General features: G+C 48.4%; 1 long non-coding RNA gene across 3 annotated transcripts; it reads left to right on the forward strand.

Annotated features, from left to right (window-relative positions):
* The first annotated feature begins 3,034 nt into the window (after positions 1–3,034).
* LOC108315415 lies at positions 3,035–23,560 on the forward strand. 3 transcript variants are annotated; one of them, XR_005202837.1, is made up of 5 exons: positions 3,035–4,423; positions 9,067–9,272; positions 9,400–10,490; positions 10,606–10,747; positions 21,674–23,560. It is a non-coding gene; the product is annotated as an uncharacterized LOC108315415 (long non-coding RNA). The 3 variants fall into 3 exon arrangements; XR_001829918.2 differs by lacking the exon at positions 21,674–23,560 and having other exon boundaries at positions 3,039–4,423; positions 9,400–9,575; positions 10,374–10,490; positions 10,606–11,937; XR_005202836.1 differs by lacking the exon at positions 21,674–23,560 and having other exon boundaries at positions 10,606–11,937.
* Positions 23,561–25,455: the final 1,895 nt, after the last annotated feature.

Below are 25,455 nucleotides of genomic sequence, written 5' to 3' on the forward strand. Positions count from 1 at the left end.
TGGTCCTGGTCCCTGCCATGCCCCAAGGATAGGCACCTGTAGTGATTTAGGTAAACTGCTCAGTGCCTGGGCTGTTATGCCAGGTGTTACCCACATCTCCTTGAATTTGCTTAGACCTTTGCAGTGGTTTCTATGCAAACTCAGAAAGCCTGGGCTGTTGGCAGAAACACCAGGGAACTGCGAATGTTAGAAACACAAGTGCCCAGGTTGCCCCCTCAAACCAATTAAATCAGTGTCTGGGTGGGACCTGGGAAGCCATCTCCAAGTTGCCATGTGGAGGCTGCTGCTGGGTTGGTGGGATCCTAGATGGTGTTTTTTTGTTGTTGTTTTTTGTTTTTTTTTTTTTAGAGAAAGAGTCTCACTCTGTCACCCAGGCTGAAGCTGAAGTGCAGTGGCGCCATCTTGGCTCACTGCAACCTCCACCTCCCTGTTCAAGCGATTCTTCTGCCTCAGCCTCTCAAGTAGCTATGACTACAGGTGTGTGCCAGTACACCAGGCTAATTTTTTGTATTTTTAGTAGAGACAGCATTTTACCAGGTTAGCCAGGACGGTCTCAAGCTCCTGACTTCGTGATCCACGATCCACCTGCCTGGGCCTCCAAAAGTGCTGGGATTACAGGCGTGAGCCACCGTGCCTGGCCTAGATGGATATTTAAAAAATTGTTTAAATCTATTTGCTAAGAGACTGGCTAATTTTTGTGTTTTTGGTAGAGACAGGGTTTTGCCATGTTGCCCAGGCTGGTCTCAAACTCCTGGGCTCAAGTGATCTGCTCATGTTAGCCTTCTAAAGTGCTGGGATTACATGAGTGAGCCACTATGCCCTGCCCTGATTATTCTCATAGGTGCTTTCTGTGATGAGGCACTGGGAGCCTTTCGGGAGGGATGTGGCACAGGGAACCTGCTGCCCTGGAGAATGGGTGTGGTTATTGTGCCTTCCCTTTGTTTTCTACAGGTCCGACTGTAGCCTCCTCAGCCAGCCCCTTCCTAAGCCTGGGGCTGGCAGGAGACAGAGACCAGGGACAGGGCCTGGGACAGACTCCACTCAGGACTTTGCCCCCCAGCTCCCAGCTTCGTGGCTCCAAGGCTCAGCAGGTTGGCCTACTGGGATGTGTCTCCACCTCAGCTTCTCAAAGCCGGGTCCAGTTGGAGGGAAATGTGGACAATAGGGAGGAGAAAATGAGGCTGTCCATGTCCAGGGCCCCAAGCTGTCTCGAGGCTTCTGTGTCTCATGAAGAAAGTGAGTGGCAGCTAGGTCCCAGTTTGGCTCACTGGGTCATAGCCCCCATTGGCTCAAGAAAGGAGAAGGGCCTGGGCATTAAGATTTCAGAAGTCAGGACTGGGCCCAGGGGTTCACACCTATAATCCCAGCACTTTGGGAGGCCAAGACAGGAGGATCACTTGAGCTCAGGGGTTCGAGACCAACCTGGGCAACATAGTGAGACTTCCATCTCTACTTAAAGCCTGGTGGGGTGGTGTGCTCCTGTGTTCCAGCTGCTAGGAGCAAGTTGTGATGGTGCCACTGCACTCCTGCCTCAGTGACAGTGAGACCCTGTCTCAAAAAAAGGCTCAGGAAGCCCTATCAGGACTGCATGGCATCCCTCACTGACAGCCATGTCAGGTGAGGCTGCTGGGAAGGGTACAGAAGAGGGGGCTTCAGGTGACTCAGCAGGTTGACTGAGGTGGTGCAGCTTCAGGTTCTCAATCCTAGGGCTTTGAGGCTTGGCCTGGGGCAGTAGGGAGCTAAGGAAAATGGTGGAGTAGGAGGCAGCTGGAAACATCAGGGTACCCCAGCCGGTCCCCTTCTGGCTCCAGAAGGCAGAGAAGAGAGTATGGTGCTGTGGACATGTGCCCACGGGTGGTCAGCAGAGGTAGAGGTACTGTTCCAGGATGACAGGCAGCCCTTCCAGCCCCTGGGATGCCTGACCTTGCAGGCTGCCAACCACAGCCTCCTGCTGGCTGCGTACGGCTGCCAGGGGCGCCTGCTGGACCATGTGGAGGTGAGAGGACCTGGACTGGGACACAGGGAAGGGGTTACCGTTCTCTCTCTGGGCAGAGGCCACAGTGCCAGGAACCCCGAGCCCTTTGGGTCCATCCATGCCCAAAAACCAGAGCACAGGGTGAGGCCTGCACCTGCTTCTGGCACCGAGACCTTTTGTCTAGTTCATTCCTATGCGGCCCCGAGGGAGTCCCAGCCTCTTCTCTGTCTTAACAGTCCAGAATTGCAGCAGTTGGCTGCCAGGTGCAAGCCTGGCTGGAAAAGAAGTTTCCAGCACCTGGTTGGTAGCACAGGGGGGAAGGATTGGGTGGAGAGCTCCCCCTCTGGCCTGGTTTGTAACCCCCACTTGCCAGGCATCCCACACTGGGCAGGAGGGCCTGGGGCTCTCTCTGCCCTGGATCTGACCCTGATTCTGCCTTGGCTTCCCTGCCCAGGTACAGCCGGCAGGCACCCCGGATGGCATGGCAGGCCGCCTCCTTTGGCTGTCCCAGGCAGGGCTGGAGGCCATGCAGGTGAGTGGTCGGGCCATCACCACCTTGTGAGGCCAGAGCCAGGCCAGGCAGGCACTGACCTAGCACCTGCTTCTTTACCTGGACCGGCTGCAGGTGGGGCTGGAGCAGCGGTGGAATGAGCTGCAATGTGAGTGTGGGAGGGAGGGCTCAACCCTGCACCAAAATCCAGGCCCAGTCCGGTGCCTGAAGCCCTCACATTGGCCTATGGCATTGTTTCAATCAGAATGGTGGCCTTGCTTCCCGCCGGCCTGCAGCTCAGCTGTGTTGAGACCCCCGCCTTACTTCTTACAGACCTATAGTCTTTGGTGCTTTGTTTTGTTTTGTTTTGTTTTTTAACAAGGAGTATTGCTCTGTTACCCAAGCTGGACTGCTGTGGCACGAATTTGGCTCACTGCAACCTCCGCCTCCAGGGTTCAAGCAATTCCTGTCTCAGCCTCCCAAGTAGCTGGGACTACAGGTGAGTGCCACCACGCCCAGCCAATTTTTCTATTTTTAGTAGAGATGGGGTTTCACCATATTGGCCAGGATGGTCTTGATCTCTTGACCTCGTGATTCGCCCGTCTCAGCCTCCCAAAGTGCTGGCATTACAGGTGTCAGCCACCGTGCCTGGCCCAACCGTTTTTTCCATAGTCTGCTGTCTTATTGTTACAGGATCTCCAAGCTAATATCCCTTATGCCTGCTGCCTAGGTTTCTCCAGTCTTCTGCCTGCTTTCTTTTGAGTGGACAGCCTTGTTTCTGTGAAGCTCACTGCCACACGGTCTCTTTCTAGTTCCATGATGGGCTCTCTGTGGCCATGTGGTTGTTAAATGCTCACAGCTACTGCCCTCCTGGCAGGACTAAGAACTTCTGGCCTCTCCACCATCCAGAGCTAATGTCTGGCCCAGCGCAGAGAACCCAAGACCTTGCCCAGCGCCAGGGTGGGTGTCCCTCTGACTGGCTGTTGAATGTCACCTCTGTATCCTCTCTGCTGTGCCAGAGTCCCATGGCCACCCACAGGGCAGTAAATTTGAAAGAGTGCTCCACGACTCGGCACACTGTGCTGTTTGCAGCTATCATTGACTACAGTGAGAGGAGGCAGGAGTGTTGGCGCAGGGAAGGGGGCCGGGGCAGAGTCCAGGGGGAACCAGTCCCAGCACCTTCACACGGGAGGCACTTGGCTGTCCTAGCATTATGTGACACAGGGTCTTTAGTGGGGCTGCCCCATTGGCAGGTGCTGCTTGGTGCGGACCACGCTGTCAGACTCCTAGGAGGCAAGCAGGGGGTCAGCATAAAGCACGTTTGTGCAAACAGTTCAGGTGCAGAGAGCCTTGTATCACTCTAGGAGTGGTGGGAGCCCTCCCCAAATCCAAGTTCCCAGACAAGCTATGAGCAGGCCATAGAGGTGGCTTGGTTCTGCTGTGACAACTCACCCGCAATCTCCAGTGCCTGCTGCTCTATTCCTTTTCCCCCACTCCCCCACCAACTTTACCCCAGGAAGAGGCCCTCTCTCCTTGAGGCCTGGGCTAAGCCTCTGACCTGCCCAGAGGCCTCATGTTGGTTGTTGGCTGCCAGTTGCAGGGCCCCTGGCCACACTGAAGGACTCCTACCTGGAGGTGATGCTGCAGCCCCTAAAGGAGATATGGGAGTGGGCAGAGGAGGCCATGTGGTGGCTGCAGATCTGGGTGCCCGGGATGCCAGGCAACGGGGGTCCCAGGCCCATCAGGATGGCCCTGGGGTCCGGGAAAGCTGCCCTGGAGCTGGTGAGTGAGAACAAGAATGGGGCGTGGCTGGCAGTTGAGGACAACTGAGACAGCTCTCACTATCCCCTCCCTCTCCAAGTGGCCCACCAGATGCTGTCCTGGGCTGAGGCCATGTTCTCACGGGCACAGAAGAGGCTCTGCAAACCCCTGCTGGACCTGTATGGCCTCACAGCCAGGTAACACAGGGCTGGGAGTGGTGCATCCAGCGTTCCTACCACATATCAGGCACAATGCTGAATGCTTCGACACGCTCTGACTCACTGACTCCTCTGACCGCCCTGCACAGAGGCTTCTTCACTCCCCATTTCACAGGAGAGGAAGCTGGGGTTTCTTCCTCACTCCATAGAGACCTCATGAGCACGGTTCCAGTGCAGGTAGGATTTTAGGAGCTGCTGCAGAGAAGCGCAGTGGGCAAGGCTGACCCCTGCCTTCAGGAAGCTCAGTTTTACTCAGAGACAGACATGAAGCCCAAGAAATCATCTACAGCAGGGTATGCACAGCTCCCTGCAGAGAGCCTGAGAGTCACCTCTCTTAAGCAGGCCATTCCGCTGTGTCACATTTCCCTTTGTTTTGTAATCATTTTTTTTTTTTTTTTTTTTTTTTCTTGCTCTGTTTCCCAGGCTGGAATGCAGTGGTGTGATCTCAGCTCATTGCCACCTATGCCTCCTGAGTTCAAACGATTCTCCTGCATCAGCCTTCCGAGTTGCTGGGACTACAGGTGTCTACACCATCGCACCTGGCTGTTTTTGAGTTTTTAGTAGAGGCAGGGTTTTATCACTACAGGCTGGTCTCAAACTCCTGACCTTAGGTAATGCACCCCACCCCCTTGGCCTTCCAAAGTGTTGGAATAACAGGCATGAGCCACCACTCCCAGCCTGTTTTGTAATCTTTTAAACACACAAATCCCTTCTTTCTTGCAGGCCATGCGGAAGCCGGCTGTGGGCTGGGTGTGGCCCACTGCTCATCATTTACCACCACCGAGCCGTACCTTAGGTGGCAAATGCTAGAGATGGAACATTGGTGAGATGGTGGGCTGGGAATCCTATGGTGTGGCCATGGTCAGCTTTGAGGAGAAGGTACAGTTCAAGCAACAGCCATGGGGCCAGAGTGGGAAGAGAGTTCCAGGTGGGAGCACCACTGCACAGAGGCAGGGATGTGCCTGGCCTGTTTTTGAGATAGAGTCTCATTCTCTGTCACCCAGGCTGGAGTGCTGTGGTATGATCTCAGCTCACTGCAACCTCTCTCAAATTAAAGTGATTCTCCTGCCTCAGCCTCACAAGTGGCTAGGATTACAGGCATGCGCCACCATACGTGGCTAATGTTTGTATTTTTAGTAGAGTCAGGGTTTCACCATATTACCAGGTGTGTCTCAGACTCTGGGCTCCAGAGACTTGGCCTCCCAAAGTTCTGGGATTATGGGCAAGAGCCACCATGTCTGGCCTGTTTTAATAGCAAGCTGGTTGGGCTGAAGCAGAATGTGAGCAACGGAGAGTGGATGCAACTGGGAGGGACTGGGAGGTCCCAAGGCTGGAGGGTGACGGGGAGGACTCTGGCTTCTGCTCTGATTTAGGAAGGACATGATCACCCTTTCACTTCAAAAGGCCCCTTTGGTCCCTGTGTTGAGAACACGGCTGTGGTGGATGGAAGTGGGGAACCAAGTCTAGAGCAGGGGCCTGGGGACCCAGTATCCTTTTCCCTCCCAGGCATGAGGCCCACCAGGAACTGGGCTCCAGGAAGGGAGGCAGCCCCCTTCTTCCATGCTGGTGGCCTCGCAGAGTGTCTGGACTCCAGCTCTGCCTCTAACTGGGATTCCTCTGCATTGGCTCTGTGTGCCTCAGTTTCCCCAGCTGTAGAATAGGGACTAGACCCATGTCATAGGGAAAAGGCTCCATGTAATACAAGTTCCTGCTCCTGCTGCCTTGCAGTCAGAATGTAGGCTGAGGAAAGAAAGAGCTCCCAGTGTGGGGCTTTGGCTTGGTTGAAGAATCACCTGCCTGGTTATTCACCTACGTGGGAGTGGGATCTGGTGGGGGTGGCAAAAAATGGATTCAACTGGCAGGGAGGGCATTCAGGCTCTTCTTGTCCCCAGCTGCAGGGCCTCTGGGCTCCCTAGAAGGTAAGTGAGGCCACCTGCCCCTGCACCCCCTCCACTGGCCTATCAACAACAGAGTGAGCAATGTTCCTCATCCCACTCCACCCCTACATGAGCCCAGATCTCCCTGATCATTCAGATCTCATGGGCTTGACCGTACTCTGCATATTGAGAAAGTGCCTGTCCTCCCCTCAACTGTAGACATTTTCTAGACCTGTTGGCTGGGCACAGTGGCTCATGCCTGTAATCCCAGCACTTTGGGCGGATCACTTGAGGTCGGGAGTTCAAGACTAGCCTGGCCAACACGATGAAACCCTGACTCTACTAAAAATACAAAAATTAGCCAGGCATGGCAGTGAGTGCATGTAGTTCCAGCTACTCTAGAGGCTGAGACAGGAGAATCACTGAAACCCAGGGGGCAGAAGTCGCAGTGTCAAGATAGTACCACTATACTTTAGCCTGCGACACAGAATGAGATTCTATCCCAGAAAACAAATCAAAACAATTTCCTACACCTTCTAGCTCCTGTCCTCTGCAACCCCACACATAGGCCCCATGCTGCCCAGGACCCAGGGGGCAGATCTGGCATGACATCAGACATCTGTGTCCTCAAAATAAGGCAGGTTGTTTCTGTTCTGGCCTCAACCCCACCTCCACTGTGTGCTCCTCCACCTCGTTATGGGATTCCCTAAAACAAGGACAGCCCCTCCCCAAGGGGCACCTCCATGCTTTCCATGGCAGAGCTCTTCCTGCAGACCTGTGAGCTCCCCCTCTGCAGCCAAAGGAAGCATGGCTCGGCTGGGCAGAGCAACTTGTCCTGTGCGTTCGCTCTAGAAACTACTCAGTGGTGGTGAAGCTGCTGCTGCTCCTGCTGCTGCCTGGGGGTGACATGGCCTGGGTGACTGGCTGCCTGGTGGAGGAGAAGCTGCTGTGGCCACTCTGACAGCTGTCCAGGGCCAATGTGCTGGCCGGGTTCTACCGGCTCAGATGCCGCCTGCTGCAAGGTCCCTGGGAGTGTGAATCCTGCCCCATGCTGTGCCACCCTCCTCCCTGGGAGCCCCCTGCCCCATGGGCACAGCAGCAGGGCCATACAGGGACAGGTACTGTGGGGGCAGAGGGAAGCCTGCAGAGGTTCATGGCATCACAGTGCCAGGCCCAGAGCTTACTGGACTTGCCAAGGTCCTGTGGGTCTAGAGCTGAGGCTACACATCCTGCTTTTGTCCAGAACATAAGGCCTGGCCCAACAGAGGAGTACAGTGGGTGGTTTAGGGCTTCAGGCCAGCTCCCTCCCTGTGGGCTCTGCTGGAGCAGAAGGCAGACCTCCCATTACAGCTGGAAGGGCACTGAGTTCGCAGGTCAGGGGCAATCTGCTACTGGGATGACCAGCTCTGGGCTCCTGGGGAGCTTGCGTGTGGCTCAGGTGAGCCTGCTAACCTCTGTGGACTTGGATTCCTCCACTGTGAAATGCAGGTAACTTGGCCTGCTCAAATGGGTAAGGGGCATGTACTGTTCTTAATGCATGAGGGAGCCCCTCCTGTCAGTGGGGGAGCCACTGTTCCCAGGCCTGGCAAAGAGCGGTTTATCTGTGTGCGACTCACATGGAGGCCTAGGGCTCCCTAGAAGCATGGGTGCAGTCATGTCTAAGCAGCACGTTGATGCTATAGAAAAAAGCCTCATCTTCAAGTTGTGTGTGTGTGTTACCATGGGCTTCTCTGTGCCCCTCAGTTCTCATAGCTGACCATGGGACTGGTAGTGCCTCCCAGGGGATGATGGCCCTGGCCAACAGGTGTCTGGCTGTGCAGGATGGATGGTGCTTTCCCACCATGGGCAGGAGCACCCCCAAGGCACAGCTCAGGGGCCGCGCTGGCTGGACTGCTCAGACCTGCTCCTTCACAGGCCATCTCTTCCCTACCCTGAAGAGGGCAGGTCTGCAGGGCACCGCTATCATGTTTGAGGGAGCTGTTTGCCATCCACTTAATGTCTTTTTCCCCCCAGTAGCTTCCTTGAGATTAAATGGATGACTTTTATGATTTTTTTTTTTTTTTTTTTTTTTGTTGCACTTTTATGATTTTTTTTTTTTTTTTTTTTTTTTTTTTTTTTTTTTTTTTTTTGAGACTAGGTCCCACTCTGTTGTCATGGTTGGAGTGCAGTGGTGCGCTCTTGGCTCACTGCACCCTTGACCTCCTGGGTTCAAGTGATCCTCCTACCTCAGCCCTGCAAAGCACTGGGATGGCTTAGCACCACCGTGCCTGGCCAATTTGTGAATTTTAAATGCACAATTCAGTGGCTTCTAGTTTATTCAGAGTTGTGCATGCCTCACCAAAATCGATTTTAAAACGCTTTTATCATCCTCAAATAAAACCCTGCAGCTGCCAGTCTGCCTGCTGTATCCATGGCTGTGACTGCTCTGGACATCTGATATAAACAGAGGTATGACTGTGACCTCTGAGCCAGACTTTGTTACTTAGCACAGCAGTTTTGTAGTGGGTCTCAGGACTCGATTCCTCGTTAGGGCTGAATTGGCTGTAGCCCTTCAGCTCATGTCATCCTGAAGCTGGTGGGGGATCGCTGGGGCTCTGGCTGCTGCACCAGGGGAGGGGGACTCCTGGCCTTAGGGCAGGCTAAGCCGGGGCTCTAGGCATTGGGGTGCCCAGCAGGCATTGGGCTCCCACTGCGATGGGTGGAGCTGGCTCCACTTACCCTGCCTTTGGGGCTGCTTCTCCCCAGACCATGCCCTGGTGCCCTGGGCCCAGCACGTGGTGACTTTTGACAGCCGGGTGTGAAACCTCAGCATCCAGTGCAGCAGCATCCTCCTGGCCCAAGACTTTGCTCACAACACATTCTCCCTGATGCTGATTCGGACAGGCTTGGGGCTCATGGCCCTGACCGTGGAGCTGAACCATGTGACCCTCATCTTCTACCCCAGCCTGCAGGTGAGAAGGAGAGGCCCGAGCTTCCCCTGGAGACCTGTGCCTGTGGCAGGTTGCCTGGGGGATGGCACTTTCAAGCTTGTCCCCTGGCTGTGGGTCAGCTCTCCTGCCCACCCGCTCTGGTCCACAGGCCTACAGGCTATACAGCTCCTACCTGCTGGGGGAGAGCTGTCCAGACCTCCAGCTGCCACCTGCCCTGACAAGGAGGGATGTCCCCAGGATTGAGCTGGCCAGTGAGGACAAAGTCTGTCTCCTGTGATGTGCCCACCAGCCCCTGCAGCCTGACTCTGGGCCTCTGGCACCACGGTGAGTCTGGGCCCCGGCAGGGTTGGCTCCACCAGCAAGAGCCTCTCTGGGATGCACCATTCTCAGCTTCCAGTGGGACAGGTCCCCGGGCTGTAGGCAGGGACTGTGGTTGAGATGATGGCACTGAGGCCCAGGGCTTTCTGCCCCCATCCCTGGGATATGTGGCTCCCTGGGATAAGGGTGAAATGGGCCCTTCTCTGGTCCCTCTGCCAAGGAACATAAAGGGTGGGCCTGGATTCTGGCCACTCAAGCTGAGGCCGTGGGGAGGGGATGGGAGGGACACATGCTGTCCTCAGTCCCTGTGCTTTCTCTCCCTCCTTTGATGAGGGTATGGAGCCAGAGCCCTGGGCTCTGGGAGTCTGGGGTGGAGGTGGCAGGATTCTACCTCTTCTCAGTGTGCCTAAGGCTTGTCTCTCATACAGGTCCCCAGGGGGAGGATCACGGGCTCTCAGGACCTCCTCAGCTTCCCTTCTTCCCACAGGTATATCTGCTGGCCTTCTGGGCACCAACAACAAATAAGTCAGGCAATGAGCTGATGTTGTCAGATGGCTCTGTGGCCCACAGCCTGGAGAAGCTCATCCTGGCCTGGCAGGTGAGCAGGTGCACCTGCCCTTCCTCCCTCTGGCTGAGGCTCTTGAGGGCTGCTCACTGCAGAGTCCCAGGATAGGCAGGTGGCCTGCTGGCTCTGCAGCGGTCTTTGCAGACCCAGGGTTGGGGGGAGTCTCCTGCTGAGGCTGATGTATGTGGGGGAGCCACATGGTCCAACGGGAGGCCTGAGTCTTGCGTCTGTCCCACCAGGTGGATGGTGACTGCAAGGCCACCGAGAAGACTCAGCTGACCTGCCCAGGACAGAGCCCTGCCTGCCAGGCCTTCTTCCAGGACCTCCATTCCAGCTTGAGGAACTGCTTCCGGGTGGTGAGTGTGAGCCTGGCCCCTGGAGCACAGAAAACCCTTTCCCCAGTCTACCCTGGGAGGTGGCATGGAGGAGGGGTCTAGGCTAGAGATAGTGACTGGGTGGCCCTGATTTCAGGTGGACCCTGAACCATTCCTCAGCCTGTGTGTGCAGGACCCCTGTGGCACCCAGGAACTCCAGCCTGCTTGCAATCTGGCGGCCACCTACATCCACCTGTGTGCCTGCAACTTCGGATCCCTGGCCCATCCTCCACAGTGTGGTAAGCTGCCCCAGCCAGCTGGCACTCTGCCCCCTGGCTGGCATCTGCCTTCCAGCTGGAGGGAAAATCCATCTCTCTCTCTTGCTAGGGAGAACAAATAATTGTCATTCAAGGAATTAAGAGTCAAAACAAAATATTTATGGCCTATACAGCTTGGATGTGTGTCCCCTCCAAATCTCACATTTGTTAGAGGGTGTACATCCCTCATGGATGGCTTAGCATCCTGCGTTTGTTGAAGCATGAGTTCTTGCTCTATTAGTTCACCTGAGAGCAATTTGTTTATAAAGACCCTGGCACCTCCTCTCTCTCTTTGAACCCACTCCCATTTCTGCCATGATCGTAAGCTTCCTGAGGCCTCGCCAGAAGCCAAGCAGATGCTGGAACTGTGCTTGTACAGCCTGTAGAAATGTGAGTCAATTATCTCTCTTATTTATCATCTACTCAGGCTGGAGTGTAGTGGCACAATCTCACCTCAATGCAACTTCCACCTCCCAGGTTCAAGCAATACTCCTGCCTCAGCCTCCCAAAAATGCAGGCAGGTTTTTTGTAGATGGTGTTTTTCCATGTTGGCCAGGCTGGTCATGAATTCCTGACCTCTGGCTATCCACCTGCCTTGGCCTCCCGAAGTGCTGGATGACAGGTTTGAGCCACCGTGCCCAGCCTCACTAGGGATTTGAATGTCCACTCTCGTTTAGGGAAAATGCTCAGCCCCTGTTTTCCCTCTGCTCTCATACCGCAAAAATCATCATCAACACAGAAGATGACTTCTGTGAGCAAATGCGTGGGGGTTTGTCCCCACTACCAGGGTGGACCTCTAATTCACTTCTAACACTAGCTACCTTGAGATTCTTCAGCCAGTGCTGCATATGTTTGCCACAGCCAAAGCCCCACTAAAAGGGCATAGAAGTCAATGGTAACAAGAGGAGTGGACTTCCAAGAGCTTCAGATGCCAGAGTTAGTGGCTGCCATTCACAGACATTTAAAACTTAATGAATTCAACAGCAGAAGAGAAAATTAATCAACTGGAAAATATGACAAAGGGCAGATGACATGAGAGGATCCAACATGTCTCAAAGAAATTCCAGGCTGGGTGTGGTGGCTCATCCCTGTAATCCCAGCACTTTGGGAGGCCAAGATGAGTGGATTACCTAAGGTCAGGAGTTTGAGATCAGACTGGCCAACATGGTGAAACCCCATCTCTACTAAAAATATAAAAATTAGCCAGGCAAGGTGATGTTTGCCTGTAATTCCAGCTACTTGGGAGGCTGAAGCAGGAGAAACACTTGAACCCAGGAGGTGGAGGTTGCAGTGAGTTGAGATCTTGCCACTGCACTCTATCCTGGTGACAGAGTGAGAATCTGTCTCAAAAAAAANAAAAAAAAAAAAAAAAAGAAACAAAAAATTCCAGAATAAAAACAGGGACAGGACCCAGGACCATTTAGAGTCAGGAGGCACAATCCCCAATACAATAAATCCATCCATACCTAGACCCTTCCAAACATAACTGCAGAAAAGACAAAGAAAAAGCTACTGAGGAGGGTGGAAAGAAGGAAGAACATGTTGACAATTGCTTTCCCACCAGCAGCAACAGAAGACAGTGGAGTAAGAGAAAGTAAGCATGAGGTTAGAGATGATCCCCAGCTCAACTATTACTGAAGGAAATAACCTCAGCACTGATCTGTCTAGAGATCTCTTTACCACAAATGGACACTTACTCAAGGGATATATCCACATGTTCATTTACATATTGTCTTTGTCTGCTCTCCTGCTACAGTGGCAGAGTATTGCCAAGAGAGACCATATTTTTGCTCTCTGAAAGACTTGATTAGAAAGATGGAAAGATAAGCTACAGATTGGAAAAAAATGTTTACAAACCACCTATCAGACCAAGGACTCATCTCTAGAATATATACAGAACTCAAAGCTCAAAAGTAGGCCAGGTGCAGTGGCTCATGCTTGTATACTCCTTACACTTTTGGAGGCTGAGGTGAGATGGTTTGAACCCAGGAAGTCAAGGCTACCGTAAGCCATGATTACACTCCTGGCTGCATGATAGAGTGAGACCTTGTCTCACAAAACAAAACCTCCAAAGTAAAAAATGGGAAATAAATGCATGAACAATGTTTGCACACCCAGCCATAGAGAAACAAGGTAGTGCTACATACCTGAGCTCTGGTGAGTTCTGGCATGGGTTGGTGAGTTCCAGGGACTCTGCAACATAAAGCATTAGTTGAACATCCAAATGGCCAGGTTGTGATTTCAGCATCCACTTATGAGTGTACTAGAGAAAGTACTGTTCTAGTACCAAAAAGGCAATGGCTGTTGAGAATAAAGCTAGGCTTAGAGGCAGGAGTCAAGATCATGGTCTACCAACTAGATCCTCTCAGGAAGCAGCCCTGGACTCATGCAGTGCCAAGACAGGAAGTGGTCTGGCTCAATGGGAACCTTGGAGAATCTGGGAATCAAGCAGAAGCACTCATTGTTCTGACCGTGTAAATACAAAACTGTCAGCTACTATAGCCATCAACAGAACATCTGGCAGGACAAGCAACTCAGAAGATTTATAGCCACAGGGTAACAATGGACTATTATCTGCAGTTAAGGTCCTCTCCCTTCCTCTTAGGGTTTATTTATTTATTTATGTATTTATTTGAGATGGAGTCTTGCTATGTCACCCAGGCTGGACTGCAGTGGCACAATCTTGGCTCACTGCAACCTCTGCCTCCTGGATTCCAGCAATTCTCCTGCCTCAGCCTCCTGAGTAGCTGGGATTACAGTCACGTGCCACCACACCAAGCTAATTTTTTTTTGTTTTTAGTGGAGATAGGGATGCACCATGTTGGCCAGGATGGCCTCAAATGTCAGACCTCATGATCCACGTGCCTCGGCCTCCCAAAATGCTGGGATTACAGGTGGGAGTCACCGTGTCCAGCCGGGTTTATTTATTTTTTAATCCAGGGCTAAATTCTTCCAAATTACAGTTAAATTTTGAAGGACAAATTAAAAGGTGGTTATAAGTTACAACATAATGGCATCTTATGAAATCTCATAAGAAAAAGAGAAAGGAATTAAGACACTTTTCATTATCTTTTTGAGACAGACAGGGTCTTGTTTTTTCCTCCAGGCTGGAGTACAGTGGTACAGCCTCCCAAGTATTTGGGATTACAGGCATCTACTACCACATTTTTGTATTTTTAGTAGAGATGGGGTTTCACCATGTTGGCCAGGCTGGCTTCGAACTCCTGACCTCATGTGATCCTCCCACCTCACAACTGACCAGAGAAATTAAGACATTCTCAGATAAACAAAAGCTGAGAGAGTTGATTACATTGGGATCTACCCTGCAAGAAATGCTAAAGGGAGTCCTTCAAGTCAAAACAAAAGGATGTTAGGTGGACATTTGAAACCACATAGAAAGACCTGTATTATTGTAATTTTGATAGATATCTCTGATTTTAATTATTTTATTGGATTTAAAAGAGATATGTAACCATAAGTCTATGTTAAATATATAATTTATTTTTTAAAAATGAGGCATGGTGGCGTGCACCTGTAGTCTCAGCTATGGGGGATCGCTTGAGTCCAGGGGCTTTAGGTTACAATGAGATATGACTGTGCCACTGCACTCCAGCCTGGGTGACAGAGTGAGATCCTCTCTCTAAAATATAGATATAATTTGTAACATCAACAACATAGGACGGGGTAGAGTTGTCAAGGAGTAGAGTATTTGTATGTGATTGAACTTACTAGTTTAAAAATCGATTGCCATAACTTCAGGATGTTTTATGTAATCCTCATGGTAATTACAAAGAAAATATCTATAGAATCAAAAGGAAATGAGAAGAAATTCTAAGTGTGTCAAACCAAAAAATCAATACAAAGGAAGGCAGAAGGAAAGAAATGAGAAAACAAACCATAAGCCCTGCAGAAAACAATCCACAGAGTGGCACCGGGAGACCCCGTAAATGGTGTGCTGGAGTCCTCCAAGAGGAACTGCTCACTGAGCCCTTGGCTGTGGGCCTCATGGCACAGTTACCCACTGGGGTAGTGAGTTTCATCAGATGATAGTCTTTAAAAATGCAAATGAATTCTACAATAAAAAAACTGTAAGAGATTTACATATTGGTTGAAAGTGAAAGGATGAAAAAAGATATTCCATGCAAATGGTAACCAGAAAAAAGGAGGAGAAGCTAGGCTAATCTCAGACTAAACAGACTTAAAGTCAAAAGCTGTTTTAAGAGATAACAGTCAATTAACCAAAAAGATGTAACAGTTATAAATGTACATGCAACACACCTCAGAGCTCCTAAATACATGAAGCTAACACTGACAGAATGAAAGGAGAAACAGAGAGTTCTACAATAACAGTAGGCGACTTCATCATGACACTTTTTTTTGAGACAGAATCTGATTCCGTTGCCCAGGCTGGAGTGCAGTGGCATGAGACAGATCACTGCAACCTCCTGGATTCAAGTGATTCCTATGCATCGCCTCAGAGTAGCTGGGATTACGGGCGTATGCCACCATGCCCGGCTATTTTTAGTAGAGATGGGGTTTCACCATGTTGGCCAGGCTGGTCTCGAACTCCTGACCTCAAGTGATCCACCTGCCTTGGCCTCCCAAAGTGCTGGGATTACAGGCATAAGCCACTATGCCTGGCCCAATAACTCACTTTCATTAATGGATATAACACCCAGACAGAAGATCAAGAAGGAAGCAGAGGGCCTGAACAATACTATAGATGAACTGGACCTACCAGACATACACGGACGAGTTTGCCCAGCAGCACAATACACATTCTTCAAAGTACATGTGGAATGTTCTCTGGGAAAGATCATATATTAGGCCTCAAAGCAAGATTTAATACACTTTAAATGACTGAAATCATAATAGCAGAAGGAAAACCAGAATATTCACAAATCTATGGGAACTAAACAACCCATACCACAAAACTATGGATCAAAGAAAAATAAGGAAAATTAGAAAGTATTTTGAGACAAAACAATGTATCAAATCTTACCGGATGCAGCAAAAGCAGTGCTATGAGGGAAATTTATAGCTGTACATGCTTACATTAAAGAAAGCTGGCCAGGGGCAGTGGCTCCCACCTGTAATCCCAGCACTTTGGAAGGCTAAGGCAGGCAGATAACCTCATGTCAGGAGTTGAAGAGCAGCCCAGCTAACATGGTAAAACCCCCTCTCTACTAAAAACATAAAAATTAGCCAGGCATGGTGGCAAGCCCCTGTAATCCCAGCAGTGTCAAATAAAAGAAAAAGGAAAAGCTCTCAAACCACAATCCTAACTTTGTACCTTAAATTATTAGAAAAAGAAGAACAGCCTAAACCCAAAGCTAGGAGAAGGAAAGAAATACTAAAGGTTAGAACAGAAAGAAATGAAATAGAAGATGAAACAGACCTATAACTACCAAGGAGNAAAAAAAAAAAAAGAACAGCCTAAACCCAAAGCTAGGAGAAGGAAGGAAATACAAAAGGTTAGAACAGAAATAAATGAAATAGAAGATGGATAAACAGACCTATAACTACCAAGGCATTACTGATACCAAAGGCAGACAAATCAGCAGAAGAAAACACCACTGTCCCTGATCAATATAGAGGCAAAAGTGCTCAAGGAAATACTAATAAGGAGAATTCAACAGTGTCATAGATGAATTATACAACATGATCAAGTGAGAGTTATTCCTGGAATACAAAGGTGGTTACCATATAAACATCAATGTAAGATACCACATTAACAGAATGAAGGAAAGAAAACACATGACAATTTGTTTCAATTAGTACAGAAAAAGCATTTAATGAAGTTTAATATCCTTTCATGATTAAATGCATACTGACTAGAAATTGAAACAAACTCAACATAATAAAGGTCATATGAACAACCTCCAGCTAATATCATTCTCAATGATGAGAGACAAAGTTTTCCAAGATGAGGAATAAAACAATGATGCCTGCTTTCATAATACTGGAAATTTTAGCCAGAGCTATTAAGAAAAAAAGGAAAAAGGAAAGGCATCCAAATTGGAAAGGAAGAAGCAAAGTTTTCTCTGTTAACAAATGACATGATCTTCTTTGTAGAAAATCCCGAAGACTGCCAAAATAAACTGTTAGAACTAATAATCTGTCCAAGTTTCAGGATTATGAAATCCACATACAAAAGTGAGTTACATTTCTACACACTAACAGTCAACAATCCAAGAAGGAAATTAAGAAAACATTTCCTGCTGGCTTGGTTGTGGATGTCTATAGTCTCAGCTACTTGGGAGGCTGAGGCAGGAGGATAGCTTGAGCCTGGGAGGTTAATGCTGTCAGTTTTTATAACGATTATGCCTGTGAATAGCCACTGTACTCCAGCCTAGGCAACAAAGTGAGACACTATTAAAAAAAAAAAAAAGTCAGTTTACAATAGCATCAAAAAAATAAATAAAATAAAATAGGAATAAGCTTGACCAGGAGGCAAAGACTTTAGCAGAATTTAAAGTTCCAGAGACTGGTTGTGTAACAAATGTAAAGTCATCTCATATTTATAGATTATAAGGCTTAGTTTCATTAAGATGTCAGTATGACTCAAAGTGATCTACAGGTTTAGTGTAATTGCTCTCAAAATCTCAGTGACATTTTTCTTCAATTATAGAAAAATCCATCCTTACAAATTGTGTAAAGTTTATATGTAATTTCAAGGGACCCCAAATTACCAAAGAAATCTTGAAAAAGAATAACAAAGTTGGAAGGCTTTTACTTCCGAATTTCAAAATGTATTATTAAATGCTACAGTGGTCAAAAGTGTGGTGTGGCAGTAAAGACATACAGAGAGACCAGTAGAATGGAATGCAGAGTGCAGAAGGAAACCCTTACACATATGGTCAAATGAGTTCAAAAAGGATGCCAAGACTTTTCAATCAGGGAAGGGACAGTCTTTCAACAAATGGTGTGGGAAAACTAGATATTCACAGGCAAAAGAAGTTAAACCCTTATCTTATATCATGTTAAAAAAAAAAAAAAAAAAAAAGAAGAAGAAAGAAAAGAAAACTTCAATAATGAATCAAAGACCAAAGTGTAAGATCTAAAATTATACATCTCTTGTTTTTTTGAGACAGAGTCTCACTCTGTCGCCCAGGCTGGGGTGCAGTGGCGTGATCTCAGCTCACTGCAACCTCCAGCTCCTGGGTTCAAGCAACTCTCTGACTCAACCTGCCAAGTAGCTGGGATTACAGGCACCCACCACCACGCCTAGCTCAATTTTGTATTTTTAGTAGAGACAGGGCATCTTGGCCAGGCTGGTCTTGAACTCCTGACCTTGTGATTCATCCACTTTGGCTCCCAACGTGCAGGGATTATAGGCGTGAGCCACCATTCCAAGCCAACAACTCTTAAAACATAGAAGGAGAGCTTCCTTCAGCGGTGATTTCTTGGATATGACACCAAAGGCCCAAACAACAAAAGGAAAAGTAGACAAATTGGATCGCGTTGAAGGATACTATTAACAGAGTGAAAAGGCGGCCTACAGAATGACAGGACAGAGGTGAAAATTACATGTGACAGAGTTCCCATCTAGAATACATAAAGCACTCTCACAATGCAACAACAAAAACCCAACTAATGCCGTTCAAAAAATGTGCAAAGGATGTGAATAGACAGTCCTCCAAATAAGAGATACAAATGGCCAATCAGCATATAAAAAGATGCTCACCATTACTAATTATTAGGGAAACAAATCAAAACCATGTGGAGATGCTGGGCATGGTGACTCACTCCTGTAATCCCAGCACTCTGAAAGGCCGAGGTGGGTGGATCACTTGAGGTCAGGAGTTTGAGACCAGCCTGGCTGATGTGGTAACACCACGCACATCTCTACTAAAAATAGAAAAATTAGCTGGGTGTGGTGGCACGTGCCTGAAGTCCCAGATGCTCAGGAGGTTGTGGCAGAAGAATTGCTTAAACCCAGGAGGTGGAGATTGGAGTGAGCCAAGATTGTACCACTGCACTCTAGCCTGGGTGACAGAGTGAGACTCCATCTCAAAAAAAGAAAAAGAAGAAAACCTACATGGAGAGGCCACCTGAGACTCATTAAGATGGCTGTAATCAATACAGAAAATAACAAGTGTTAGTGAGGATACTGAGAGTTTGGAACCCTTGTGTACTCTTACTGGGAGTTTAAAATGGAGCTGCAGCTATGGAAAACAGTATGGCAATCCATCAAAAAGTTAAAATAGGCCAGGCGAGGTGGTTCACATTTGCAATCCCAGCACTTTGCAAGGCCAGGGCAGGCGAATCACTTGAGGCCAGGAGTTCGAGACCATCCTGGCCAACATGGTGAAACCCCATCTCTACTAAAAACACAAACAATTAGTCAGGCGTGACAGTGCAAGCCTATAATCCCAGCTACTCGGGAGGCTGAGGGATAAGAATCGCTTGAACCTAGGAGGCAGAGGTTGCAGTCAGGCAAGATTGTACCACTGCATTCCAGCCTGGGTGATAGATCGAGACTATGTCTCAAAACAAAGGATTACCATATAATCCAGCATTTCCACTCCTGAGTGTGTACCCCCTACAATTCAAAGGGCCTCACACATTTATACACTGATGTTCATAACAGCGTTGTTGAGAGCAAATGCTGACATTTGCTGAGAAATCCTATTGAGAGCGACAGGCAAGGGAAAACTAGTCAGCCCCTCAAAGCGGCAAACTGCTCAAAGCACTATAAAAGAGTAACCAATATAAATATGTCTCACACCAGATGAATTCGTTCTTTGAACACAGGATATGTGACCCTTTCCTGTGTTCCCTCATAAAGAGCTCTTTCTAATTTGTTTTTAACCTATAGTAAACACACACTAGCTGCCTGGTTAGTTTACTGTTAACCAATGAAAGAACACAGAGCATCCACTTGTAAAACTTGTCACTGGAAAGTCAAGAATAAACACATAGGCCAGAGTTTGCTCTGGACTCTCAGCTGGAAATGCTGTGAGACCCCTGGTACTCCACTCTGAACCCACCTTTTGCTATCTCTGTGTCTGTTTCTTAATTCCTTCAGCGCCGCCTGGGTTGGGTCTCCACAGCTGAGCTGGTCTCAGCACAGCGTTATTCACATCAGCCAAAAGACACCAGCAACCCAAGTGCCCACTGACAGATAAACAAATGTGGTCTCTCCATACAATCAAACATTATTCAGCCTTAAAAAGGAAGGAAATTTTGACACATGCTAACACATGGATGAACTTTGAGGACATTACGCAAAATGAAATAAGCCAGTCGCAAAAAGAGAAATACTGTATGATTCCACTTATGTGAAGGACCTAGAGTAATCAGATTCACAGAGACAGAAACTAGAGTGGTGGCGGCCAGGAGCTGGGAGAGAGCCGTAATGGCTTATTCAGTGGGGATAGAGTTTCAGTTTGGCAGGATTTAGTGAGTTCCAGAGTTTGGCTGCACAAAAATATGAATGTACTTACACTGAAGTGTGTACTTTAAAATGGTTATGGTAAATTTTTTGTGTTTGACCACATTGAAAATTTTTGACACTGGAAATTATATTTATTGAGCACCTCCCTGCTGGGCATGATAATATGATTATGAACACCGTAGTTATAAAAAACACTCTTAGGGAGGTAAAATTCTAAGTGTATAAAATAGCACAGACAGACAACAATAGACACCCACAGGACTCAGATAGTAGGCTTATTAGACAGAGATTATAGATTTCAGCAGGGAACTAGAAATTATTAAAATTACTAATCACTAAATTTGTAGTTTAGTAATTAATTTAGCCAATCAGCTAATTTACTAATTACTAAAAATTACACACTGAAAAAGAACCAGAGTGGAGTAGAAAGAGATGGCAGAAAAGGCCACCTAAAGCCCATCTTTTAGACAGTTCTCTTAGCAGATGAGGGATAGAAGGGCACTCCTGGCCAGGTCATGCCTGTAGTCCCAGCTACTCAGGAGGCTGAGGCAGGGAAATCACTTGAACCCAGCAGGCAGAGGTTGCAGTGAGCTGATACTGCACCACTGCACTCCAGCCTGGGCAACAGAGTGAGACTCCATCTCCAAAAAATAAACAGCAGGGTGTGGTGGCTCATGCCTGTAACCCCAGCACTTTGGGAGGCCGAGGTGAGTGGATTGCTTGAGGTCAAGAGTTGGAGACCAGCCTGGCCATACCCATCTCTATTAAAAATACAAAAATTAGCTGAGCGTGGTGGCAGGCATCTGTAATCTCAGCTGCTCAGAAGGCTGAGGCAGAATTGCTTGATCCCGGGAGGCAGAGGTTGCAGTGAGCCACTGCATTCCAGCCTGGGCGACAGAACCAGACTCAATCTCAAAAAAAAGCCCATCTTTTAAGCAGTTCTCCTAGCTGATGAGGGATAGAAGAGCACTTCCTTACCCTGGTAGCTCTGAGTGTCCAGTCTGTGCCCTTCATCGCCACACTTGATGGGGAAAGAGTAGAGCAGCCTCCACTGCAAACTGTGCTGAAGAACCCACCCACACAGTGAGAGTTTCCTTTAGCCTGCACTTTAGGTTGGAAGCATCCCAAGCTCTCAAAGCATAGTGTGCTAAGGTTCCATCCTCCCCTTGGCTGGGAAGTATGTCTTGGTCTTCTGTCTCCAGGGTGCTGGTGGCAGAGCCTGACATGGAGTGAGCACTCCATAGATGCTTGTTCAATTTCCTAGGAACTCAGCAGGCTGGGCCTAACACCACTGCCTGCAAAGGCCTGGCAGGTGTAGGGACTATCGACCCATCCCTGCTGCTCTTACAGAAAGGGGAGAGGGAGTTGTGTGGGAGTGGATGGAGAGTTGTCCTTTTAATAAGGAGGGCCAGGGGCTGTAATAGGGGCCCCAGCATAATTTATCTCAGGAAACAGCAGGGGTCCCTCTCCTCTCGGGTCCATAGCCTGGCCTTCTCTCTTCTTTACAGTTTGAGATTTCATCTAAGCCAGCCCTAGGCTGCTAAATACTTCAAACTCTTCACCTTCTACTCTAATTCCAGCTCCTTAACAAGGGCAAGATTCTGGCTGGGACAGAATAACCAGCATGGAATGCTAAGAAACTCAGAACAGCATGTGTTACAAATGCAGGGAAGAAGAGCTATTTGCCATTGTGCTCAAAATACTTCTGAGGACATACAACTCTCCCACTGGTCTGGGTAATTTCCCCGCTTCCTCCACATCTCCACTGTAAACTGAGAGACAGCGCAGCCAGTGAGTCCCAGCCCTGCAGAAAGAGCTCTACCCAGCTCCTGTTCAAGCCCAAGGTATTTATTCACTTATTCAACAGCCATGTGGGAAGCCACTGATTCAGAACGCTAACTGTGCAGAGGGGGACAGGAAGCCAGGTCCTCAGCTCCCTGGTCCTAGCTTTCCTTGCCTGATCCAGGGATCTCCTGAGGCAGGAAGTTCTTTGAGGGGAACTGATAGCTCTTCAGAAGCCCAGGCAGAGAGCTGCTGTCTTTAGGGTAGACACACTGGGACTGAGTCCTTTGGAGGGCCTCTGTTTTGGTAGGTGCACCTGTGAACTCAGCCCCCAGGCTACAGCATTCAAAGTGTTTTTTTTTTGTTTGTTTTTGTTTTTTGTTTTTTTGTTTGTTTGTTTTACTTTCTTTTGGAACATAACCTTTTCCTTTGAGTTTTCAACTGAAAAAGCAGAATCCAAGAATGTGTCTCTGGATTGCTGGGGCTGATCATCCACTCAAGGAGATGGGGAGATGTGGGCAGCTATGGAATCTTCTCACTGATAGAGGGTGCCCTTGAGCATTATTTGGGCTGAGCCTTTGGTAGGCGATTGTAGGATCCAGATTCCAGAGCAAAGGGCCAGGTGTCAGCCACGGGGACTGAGGCAAGCTGAAGGCCAGACACCAGACTTGGCTGTCCCTGGCCTCCCCACCCATGAATCCCTGGTGCACAGCAGGTGCTAGATGAAGCTTGGAAGAAAGAACTCCAGGATAAATGGAAACAAGAAGGTTGGTCCTCCACATTCCCAAGCTGGAGGGAAGAGAAGGGAGGGTGGCTGGGATCTGAGTGTTTGCTATGGTTACAGCCCAAAGACCTAGAGCCCAGGCACTGCTCCTGGTGCCTTGAAAGATGTTTGATCTTAAGCCTTACAGTAGTCCAATGAGGAATAGATGATCTCCTTAATAAGGGAAGAAGCAAAGGCTCAGAGAGTTGAGGGGATTCCCCCAAGGTCATATAACCTACAAATGGCCAGGACGGTGCTGATGCGGGCCTGTCTGCCTCCCAATGCTGCTGAAGCTCAATCACCCCCCACCACTTCTGCTTTTGCAATAATAGCCTTATGCCACATATTCTACCAGTTACTTTATGAAAGAAAGTCAAGTAAACTTTGGCCATTTCCCAAGCCATAATAGGTAGCTCCTGTTCAAAACACCCTGTAAATCAGGTCATGCAAGATCAGATATGCACCTACAACTGTTACAGGTGCTGTGCTAGCCACTGTTTTGGGGAACTCGGCCTAGGAATATGAGTGAAGAGACAACTCACAAAGAAAAGCAAATCACTGGCATGCAGGGGGCCCTGAGAAATTCAGAGTCAGATGCAACCAGAGTGAGCAGCCACCTGAACCTGCTGGTTTCCCAATATGCTTAATGGATCCATGATGTGGGGTCCACAAAGGAAATGCGGAAGTCTTCCCTTCCTGCCTCCCACACTCTGTGGGTCAAGTATTTCCCAAAAACACAGCAGTGGACTGGACACCAGCAGAGATACAAAGAGGGAAAAACAGTTCTCCCTTCTCAAGGCAGGTTGGACAACATCAATATTTTGCAGTTAGGAGGTGCAGGTGGAGTCTGTGTGCATGCCCAGAATTTAAAGACAAACAAATGGGAGAGGGAATGATTCCAGCACAAAGACCAATAAATATTCACATCTACAATGTACACTGAACTGCAGCCTAGACATCATAGCAAGTCTCTGTCTCTATGAAAAATTTAAAAATTAGCCAGGCGTAGTGGCACATGTCTGTAGTGTCAGCTACCCAGGAGGCTGAGGCAGGAGGATCACTTGAGCCCAGGAGTTTAAAATTACAATACACTGTAATCACATCACTGCATTCCAGCCTGGGCATCAGAGCAAGGCCCTATCTCTAAAACAAAACAAGATACATTTACATAAAAATCAATGTATGAAAATCCAAAATAAAATATTAGCAAACAAACCCCACTGGGGCTTACAAAAAACTTACCTAAACCAAGTGAGACTTGCACAGTGTGAAAATGATGGCTCAAAATTAGAACATCTTTTCATTTCATTTATATTAATATGTTAAAAATCATCATCATCATAGATGTTGAAAAGGCACTTGACAAAATTTACTACAAAATTTATAAAATAAGCTTATCAAATTAGGAGGGATACTTCCTTAAATTACGCACAATAAAGGAAATTACACCCAGACACACACCCATCAAGCCAAAGCCCAGCATCATTTGTAAGGGATGGAAGCAATAGAAGGTTCCATCAACTTTTGGAACAAAAGAATGCTCTCTGTTACCACTATTATTTTGGAGGCCCTAGCTAATGAAACTAGGCAAGGAGGAAAGTAAGACAGTAAGGCTAGAAGTTCCATACCAGCCTGGCCAACATGGCAAAACCCTGACTCTACTAATAACACAAAAATTAGCCGTGTGTGGTAAAACACATCTGTCATACCAGGTACTCGGGAGGCTGAGGCATGAGAATTGCTTGAACCTGGGAGGTGGAGGTTGCAGTGAGCCAGAACTTGCACTGCTGTACATCAGCCTGGGCAACAGAGCAGAACCGTGTCTCCAAAAACAAACAAAAAAAAAAAACAAATAGAGATGGGGTCTTACTATGCTGCCCAGGCTGGTCTCAAACTCCTTGGCTCAAGCAATCTTTCCGCCTCAGTCTCCCAAAGTACTAGGATTACAGGCCTGAGCCACCAAGCCTGGCCTTAGACAGTCTTCCTATGTACAAATAAGCAGTTAGAAAAGAGAAGAAAACACCCCATTTGCAACAGCACACCCCAAAAAAACAAAACTCTCAGAAATAAACGTGAAAATATGCACACACAATCCATATGAAGAAATCTTTCAATGAAACACTTTGAATGCAAAGAAAGCCACACTGCATGTGTTATTGAGAAAAGTTCAACATTAAAAAGACGTCACAGCCAGATGTGGTGGCTAACACCTGTAATCCCAGCACTTTGGAAGTCCAAGGTGGGCAGATCACAAGGTCAGGAGTTCGAGATCAGCTTGAGCAGCATAGTGAAACCCTGTCTCTACTAAAAATAGAAAAAAAGTAGCTGGGCATGGTAGCCTGCATCTGTAGTTCCAGCTACTCAAGAGCTAAGGCAGGAGAATTGCTTGATCTGGCAGGCAGAGACTGCAGTGAGCTGAGATTGCACCACTACACTCCAGCCTTGGTGACAGAGTGAGACTCCATCTTAGAAAACAAACAAAAAGATGTCACTATCAATATCAAGTGGGGGTGTGTGGAAGTGGAGCCTTCACACATGCTGGGGGAACATAAGACAGCATGGCCACTCCAAAAGACAGTTTGGCAGTTTCTTTAAAGGTAAATATAAATTTACCTTATGGAGCCAGATGCAGTGGCTTAGGCCTCTAATCCCAGCATTTTGGGAGGCCAAGGTAGGTAGATCACCTCAAGTCAGGAGTTTGAGACCAAGCCTGGCCAACATGGTGAAACCCTGTCTCTTCTAAAA

Source organism: Cebus imitator, unplaced genomic scaffold (assembly GCF_001604975.1).
Source record: "Cebus imitator isolate Cc_AM_T3 unplaced genomic scaffold, Cebus_imitator-1.0 Scaffold171, whole genome shotgun sequence".
In the NCBI taxonomy this organism is placed as follows: Eukaryota; Metazoa; Chordata; class Mammalia; order Primates; family Cebidae; genus Cebus; species Cebus imitator.